This window comes from Sus scrofa, chromosome 7, assembly GCF_054392235.1.
Source record: "Sus scrofa isolate SSC_HxYL_T2T_F1_AM1 chromosome 7, Sscrofa_HxYL_maternal_Yorkshire_Landrace_v2.0, whole genome shotgun sequence".
Lineage (NCBI taxonomy): Eukaryota > Metazoa > Chordata > Mammalia > Artiodactyla > Suidae > Sus > Sus scrofa.
Genome location: NC_139389.1, coordinates 3,006,095 through 3,014,442, shown reverse-complemented (window position 1 = coordinate 3,014,442; position 8,348 = coordinate 3,006,095). Strand labels below are relative to the sequence as shown.

At 51.6% G+C, this 8,348-nt stretch overlaps 1 long non-coding RNA gene across 1 annotated transcript; it reads left to right on the top strand.

Annotated features, from left to right (window-relative positions):
* Window positions 1–3,123: 3,123 nt before the first annotated feature.
* Window positions 3,124–6,405, top strand: LOC110261701 (uncharacterized). The gene is made up of 4 exons (XR_014811467.1): window positions 3,124–3,185; window positions 3,679–3,824; window positions 4,552–4,723; window positions 5,330–6,405. It is a non-coding gene; the product is annotated as an uncharacterized LOC110261701 (long non-coding RNA).
* Window positions 6,406–8,348: the final 1,943 nt, after the last annotated feature.

Genomic DNA, 8,348 nt, shown 5'->3' with positions numbered 1-8,348 from the left:
GCCCACCCCTTCTCTGGGGCCTGACCTGGAGCCTTGGGTCTTGCCTCAGGCACTTTCAGGAAGAAAAAATATGCATATTTAAAGGAGCCTGGAGCCTGGCTGTGAGGGCCCTGCTGGAGAGGAAAAACATCAATTTAAATATTTGACCTGCATCCAGTGTCCGCCCCACCACTTGCAAGAGTCTGCTGACCCCTTTGAGAAATAAGGCAGACCTTAGTTTCGGGTGAGCCTGAAGGTGGCCTGGGGCCCCGGGAGCCCCCGAGCCCAGAGTACTCGCCCGGCCCAGCCCAAGGGCAGCTGAAACTCGAGCTGCCCGGGCAGGCACCGCTTTAGCTCTGGGGCCCAAGGGGGCCCTTGGCGGAGCGATGGGCCGGGGGTGGGGTGGCGCCAGAAGCGCTGGGGTCCCGCCGCGGGGCCCGGCTTCCCCGTTGCTTTCTAAAGCTCCCTTTGGATCCCTGAGCAGCAGATTTCCGAGTACTCCTGCCAAAACCCACGACCGCCAGCGATTCATCAGCCGCAGTTTGCAAAGCTATTCCATTTTGCAACTGCTGTTTTCATTCAGTTTTCTGGAATTCCAGGGGGCAGCCAACAGTAGGTTGTGTTTTTTGTCTTCAGACTTAAAGGGGGGCGGGGTAGGGCCTGGTTGTCAGGAAGCAGGGCAGCGCCCCAAACCTCCCTGACACGAGCGTCCACCAGAGACATGAGACACCGTTTGTGAAGAAGCAAATCACGAGGATGCAAACAATACAAACCAATCCCCCCTCTTTCCACGCCTGGCACATAACAGGTGCCCCGGCAGTGGTGGTTGCGTTGGGTTGTTTGTTGAAAAGAACTGCTTCACTGACTACGAACTCCCTAACCCCTTCTCCGTGCTTTGGAAACACTGGGTTACTCTCGCCTCCTAGACTGAGCTGGAGCAAGTCCGGCTGAGTGCTTTTTTTCTTTTTTTATGGTTGCACCCCCAGCACATGAAAGTTCCTGGGCTGGGGACTGAATCCTAGTCTCCGTTGCAGCAATGCCAGATCCTTAACCCACCGCACCAGGCTGGGGATGGAACCCTCGCCTCTGCTGTCACCGGAGCCACTGGCCCTCGGATGCTTAACCCACTACGCCAGGACGGGAACTCTGCATGCGTGTTTATTTTTTTTACTTTATTTTTTTTTAGGGCCACACTTGCAGCACATAGAGATTCCCAGGCTAGGGGTCGAATCGGAGCTGTACCTGCCGGCCTACACCACAGCCACAGCCCTACAGGATCTGAGCCGTGTCTGCGACCTACACCACAGCTCACGGCAACGCCGGGTCCTTAACCCACTGAGCAAGGTCAGGGATGGAACCTCTGTCCTCATAGATGCTATTCAGGTTCATTAACCAATGAGCCAGGACGGGAGCTCCTGCTGTGCGTTTTTAAATACAACATTGTGGCAGTCAGTCGAGAGCACTAGGGATGTTTTGATTCTAATATACAAACACGCATATCAAGGAAGCAAACAAACTCTATGGTCTCTTTGTTTGTTGTTTACATTGTGATAAAACACACATAATATGGTTCTTAGGTGGAAAATTCAGTTACGCTATGCCTACGTTGCTGCCCAGGTGGCACCACCGTCCACCTCCAGAACTTTCTTCTTCTTGCAAAACCCAGACGCTGTCCCCATTACACACTCACCCTCCCCCACCCTTGTACGTTCTTCTCAAATCTGATGACTGGCGATCTCATGTACAAGGAAAGAAAACTTTAGAAAATTTTGTTAATTTAGGACATGTCTTGAGGCTGAAGAGAGAATTGGTGAGTAGAACTTTAGAATCCTCATCACAAGAAAAAAACCTGTTACTGCGTGATGATGGATGGCAGCCTAACAATGTGGTGACCATGTCACAGTATAGACACACATCGAATCGTTATGCTGTGCACTTTAAGCTCACGCAAGGTTATATCTCAACCACGTATCAATGAGCCTGAGGGAGAAAGGAAATTCTTACTGATCTTTCTGATCTTTTCCTTTTGGGTTAGTCTTTTTGTGTGTCCTACTGAGGAAATCTTTTTTTTTTTTTTTTTTTTTTTGCCACGACATGCAGTAGCTTGATACGGGATCTCAGTTCCCAGGCCAGGGACTGCACCTGAGCTGCAGCAGTGAAAGCGCCAGGTCCTAATCACTAGGCCGTTGGGAACCCCCAAGAAATCCTTAACCTGTCTCCTAAGGAGTTTTAAAAATCTACACATGCCCACTAAGCCTTACTTTTTCTTTTTCAGGCCCCACCTGCAGCATATGGAGGTTCCCAGGCTAGGGGTGGAATCGGAGCTACAGCTGCCGGCCTCCACCAGTCACAGCCACGCCAGACTCGAGTTGCATCTGCAACCCGCACTGCAACTCTCCACAACGCCGGATGCTTAACCCACTGAGTGAGGTCAGGGACCAAACCCGCATTCTCATGGATACCAGCTGGGTTCTTAACCGCTGAGCCGCAACAGGAACCCTAAGCTTACTCCTCTGACGCTTTTTCTTGTCAGAAGTGAACTAGGCACTTTCACAGGTGTTACTGGCTATTTTGTCTTCATCATCAGTTGCCCAAAACCAGGTCACAAAACGCATCGTGGACAATTTCCACGGCTACGCAACCGTCTAGACATCCTTCCTACTGGAGAGGCTGGGCCTGGACACAGCGGTGGGGTGCCGGCAGGCTCGCATTCCTGCCCCAGCCGCCTCCCATAGGTGTGCGGGGCTCCCGTGGGAGAAGGCGCGGGGTCCTCGGACCGGAGCCAGGCAGAGACCCCCTTCTGCAAACTGACTGAGGCTAGAGAGGAATCTTCGTACCCTGACCTGGGGCTCCAGGGGCAGCTGGGCAGGGAAGGAGGGAGGCCGGCGAGGCGTCAGGGGCATGTCACCTGTCTTCACCAATCAAGGCCATTTGGGGGCTTGCGTGTTGCCCACGTGGCTTGGAGCCTGAACCGTGCGTCGGCCCGAGGTGCGTTCCAGAAACTTGAGTCACCTGAGTCTCCTTCAAGCTGAGCTGGTTAAGACCGGAGAGGACCCCTGACCCTCCGACCGCGCTTGCGCCCGGCTCGGCCTGCGCGCTTTTGAACCCGACGCGGCCGGAGCTTCGCTGCGCCTGCGCAGGGCGAGGGTTCCGCTCGCGTTTCCCGCCGCCGCCGCCGCCCGCCCTGCATCTTCGCGCTTCACCCGGTAAATGCCCCAGCACCTGCCTTCCCGGAGGCGGCCTGGAGACTTGTTCTGCTGTCTCCTCGTTCGGCTGCCTTATGGAGAAGCCCTTTCTTGGCCGCAGACTTAGGGGTCTCGGCCTGCTGCGCACCGGGCAAGATGGGCAAGATGGGCGCGATGAAGCTGGTGCGGTAACGGGGGGCAGATGGAGGAGGAAAGATCCAGCAGCCGGAGGAGCGGAGCTGACAGGGGGGAGAGGGGAGGCCGGCCCGCTGCGCAGCTGGGTGGGGTGGTGCCGGGGAGGCAGCCACCAGAGCTGGCCCCCAAGGCCCCTCTTGCCAGGGTGTGTTGCGGCGGTGCCCAAACTGGCCAGGAGTCCCACAGTGTCAGGGGCCTGCCTGGGGGGTGGCGAGGGTTGCTGCTTAGCGGGCAGGGCTCTTGTGAGGGCGAGACTCCCAGGAGGTGGCCCCAAGGCAGCCTTTCATCCGTGTCCCTCTGTTTCTCTTGCTCTCCCCAGAACTGATAATTTTAACACACCGTGAAAGGCCCAACCTTCAAAAGGAAAGAAGGCATTTGCCAGCTGGGCTCCGAACTGGTCGGATAAGTAGTTGCAAATCTGCTTATTTGTGACAAAAAGCAGATCAGTGCCTGCCAGGGGGGCAGGTAGGGTTGGGAGGGGCAGGAGGGCGGGTTACAAGGAGGCTCAAGGCACCTGGGGGTGATGGCGACGTCTTTTTTTTTTTTAAGAGGCCACACCTGAGGCATATGGGAGTTCTCAGAGCTGCAGCTGTGACCTGAACCGCAGCTTGTGGCAACGCTGGATCTTTAACTCCCTGATTGAGGGCAGGGATCAAACCCGCATCCTCACAGAGACAACAAGGTGTCCCTAACCCCCTGAGCCACAAGGGGAACTCCCAGATGTTGGCTCTTGATTATGGCTACTTCACCCATGTACAGATGTCAAAATGTATCAAGGTGCACACTTGGGAGTTCCTGTCATGGCTCAGTGGTTAACGAATCCGACTAGGAACCATGAGGTTGCAGGTTTGATCCCTGGCCTTGCTCAATGGGTTAAGGATCCGGCATTGCTGTGAGCTGTGGTGTAGGTTGCAGACGCGGCTCGGATCCTGTGTTGCTGTGGCTCTGGTGTAGGCCAGGGGCTACAGCTCCGATTCGACCCCTAGCCTGGGAACCTCCATATGCTGCAGGTGCGGCCCTAGAAAAGGCAAAAAGACAAAAAAAAAAAAAAAAAAAAAGCGCATGCTTTACCCACGTGCAGTTTATTGCCTGCCAGTGACCCCCAAAGAAGCTGTTACGCCTCCCGACACCCTGGCGCACGTGCACAGGTGGTTTGCAGTGAATCGGTTCAAGTTACACCTTAATCACTCAGGTACACACCTCTCTCTCCACACCTCGCTCAGAGGAGCCGTGGTTCTTCAGCGTCCTGATCACAAAAGAGACCAACACCTAGAGGCTGATTCTGGAGCTTCTGTGTGGCTTCGGACACCATTTTGGATGTTCCAGGATTCTGAGACGTTTCCAGTGGACGGCGTACTCGCCAGGTGTGCAAAGTAGGAAAGACACCCCACCCCTTGCCCCTGCATCTGCCTGGTCCCCATGACAACCTCACACACAGTCGCTGGAGCCGGTGATTTAAACCTCAAAATCTGCAAGGCCCACGGTTGGCATCCCTCTCGTGTCACAGGCAACGGGATAGTCGTCTTCCTGGAAAACTAGAACTGGACGTGGGGGTGCAGGTGTGTGAAATCACTTAGGAACGGGGTGGGGGGGCAGCTCAGTCCTGCGACAGCTGAGGGCTGCTGCTGTCTGGTAAGCACACACCTTGCACGAGCAAGAATTACAGGTCACTTTTCTTCTCCAAGGTGTGTTTGCGTCATAGCTTCTCACTCCAGGAGGCTGTAAAGCTCTGGGTGATAAAGCTTTTCTAGTAACAAGGAAATCAGTGCTGTCACAACTAACAGACCACGACTAGCAACAGTTGACAGCCCAGTGAAAATCAACCGACTTTTCATCTTACCCAGACCATGTGGGTCCAGGAAGAGGGTGCTGGGGGCTGCCGACCTGCCATGGGGGGTTCACAGACTCTCCAGGAGCCCCCAGGTGGCCCCATCTCTTTGAGTGCGTCTCTCATTTCTCTGTTGTAACAGTGGCCGCCAGGCAGCCGGGCCAGGTCTTTGATGAAGAGTCAGAGGCTGGCAAATGGGTCCCCACGCCAGGACGAGGGCTCGCTAGCCCAGCCCTCAACCATCTGGGCCCAGGTTCAGAGCAAAGGGGAGACAGCCCCCAGGCAGGACGCTGGGAAGCCCCCCAAAGCCCCAGCAGTGGCGGCGGGCCTTGGGTGACCAAGGGCCTGAGACGTGAACTCACGTGGTATCTGAGTGGCTGCTGCCCCCACCCAGGACGGCCAGCCCAGCCGAGCAGAGACTGCACCAAGGAGGCAGGCACCGGAGCCGTGAGTGGGAGCAGGTGGTCCTCGTGCCTCTGAGAGCACAGCCCCCTTTGGGAAGCTGGGTGAGGGTCCCCAGATGGGGATGGCGGGGTGGGGGCGGCATTCTACCAGCAGAGTATAAAGATTAGTCGTGTAGGAATTCCCACCTTGGCGCAACCAGATCAATGGCGCCTTGGGATTGGATGCTTTAGCGTTTTCTATGTGTGAGGTCATGTTGTCTTTCCAGGGCTGCACCCACAGCATATGCAGGTTCCCAGGCTAGGGGGCAAATCGGAGCTACAGCTGCCGGCCTACACCACAGCCACGGCTTTGTAGGATCCTAGCTGTGTCTGCAACCTACACCACAGCTCACAGCAATGCCGGATCCTTAACCCACTGAGCGGGGCCAGGGATCGAACCCTCGACCTCATGGTTCCTAGTCGGATTTGCTGCCACTGTGCCACGATAAGAACTCCCTCTCTGCGAATTTCAGGTATACAATACAGTATTAACTACACTTGCCATGCTGTATATCACCCCCCATGACCTGTTTTACGGCTGGAAGTTTATAGCTCTTGACCCCCTTCATCTGTTTCCCCGCCCCTCCCACCCCAGCCTCCGGGGATCACCAGGCTGTTTTTCATATCTGTGAACTTGGTGGCTTTGTTTTGTTTTGAATTTTACATACAAGTGAGATCATATGGTGTTTGTCTTTGTCTGACTTATCGAAGCATCAAAGTCTTTCCATGGTTTCACAAATGGCAAGATTTCATTATTTTTTACGGTTGAGTAATATTCCATTGTTTTTCTTAATTGTACTGACTAGAACCGTCAAGGTAATGTTTGAATAAATGAGCAAAAGCAGACATCTTTCACTTGTTCCTGGTTTTAGGGTGAAAGCTTTTTTTTTTTTTTTTTTTTTGTCTTTTTTGTCTTTTTGCCATTTTTTGGGCTGCTCCTGTGGCATATGGAGGCTCCCAGGCTAGGGGTCGAATCGGAGCTGTAGCCACCGGCCTACACCACACCCACAGCAACTCGGGATCCGAGCCGCATCTGCGACCTACACCACAGCTCACGGCAACACCGGATCCTTAACCCACTGAGCAAGGGCAGGGACCGAACCCGCAACCTCATGGTTCCTAGTCGGATTCGCCAACCACTGCGCCACAACGGGAACTTCTAGGGAAGCTTTTTACACTATTGAGTATGATGTTAGCTGTGGGTTTTTCATAGATGCCCTTTATGAAGTTGAGGAAAGTCCTTCTATCTCTAGTTTGAGTGTTTTTATTATGATGGCTGTTGGATTTCTCAGATGTTTTTCTGCGTTTATTGAGATGATCATATAGTTCCGTCCTTTATTATATCCATATTGTATATCACATTTTTTTTTGTATGTTGAATTAATCTTACATTCATGGCAAAAATCCCACTCGGTCATGATGTATACATTTTTTTTTTTTTTTTTTTTTTTTTTTGCTCTTTAGGGCTGCACCTGCAGCATATGAAAGTTACCAGGCTGGGGGTCGAATCATAGCTGCAGCTGCCAGCCTGCACCACAGCCACAGAAACTCCAGATCCGAGCCGCCTCTGTGACCTCCACTGCAGCTCACTGCAACACCAGATCCTTAACCCACTGAGCGAGGCCAGGGCTCGAGCCCGCATCCTCATGGATGCTAGTCAGATTTGTTTCCGCTGAGCCACGACGTGAACTCCTATTAATTGTTTTTCTTCAGAGGGGTGGTATTTTAATTTTTTAAAAATTGAGGCATAGTTGGTTTTCAATATTGTATGTTTCAGAGTACAGCATAGTGATGCACAAATTTTAAACTCTACACTCCATGCAGAGTTACTATAAAATACTGGCTTTCTTCCTTGTGCTGTACAGTATGTCCCTGTAGCTTATGTATTTGACACACAGTCATTAGAACCTCTTAATCCTCTACCCCCATCTTCCCCTCCCCCCTTCCCTCTCCCCACTGGTAACTACTAGTTCTCTGAGTCTGTTTCTTTTTCATTATATTCACTATGTTTCTTTTTCATTATATTCACTAATTTGTGTTTTTTTTTAGATTCCACATGTAAATGATATCCTACCGCATTTGTCTTTCTCTGACTTATTTCACTAAGCATGATATGCAACAAGTTGTTGCAAATGGCAACATTTTTCATGGCTGAGTAGTATTCTATTGTATACCCATACCACATCTTCTTTATCCACTCATCTGTCGATGGACATTTAGGTTGATTTCATATCTTGGCTATTATAGACAATGCTGCTGTGAACATTGGGGTGCATGTATCTTTTCCAATGACTGTTTTTATTTTCTTTGGATATATACCAAGGAGCGGGATTGCTGGATCATGCAGTAGTTCTATTTTTGGTTTTTTGAGGAATGTCCATACTTTTTTTCACAGTGGCTGCCCCAATTTATATTCCCACCAGCAGTGTACCAGTGTTCCTTTTTTTCCACATCCTTACCAACATTTGTTATTTGTGGGGTTTTTGATGACAGTCATCCTGATAGGTGGGAGGTGATAATCGCATTGTGATTTTGATTTGTATTTCTTTGCATTGAATCTGTAGATTGCCTTGGGTAATACGGTTTTTTAACAATATTAATTCTTTGAATCCATATCTTTCCATTTGTTTGTTCTTCAACTTTTATCAGCATCTTAGTTTTCCGAGTAAAGATCTTTAAAACTATTGACGCAGGTTTATTCTTACCTAGGTAGTTTAT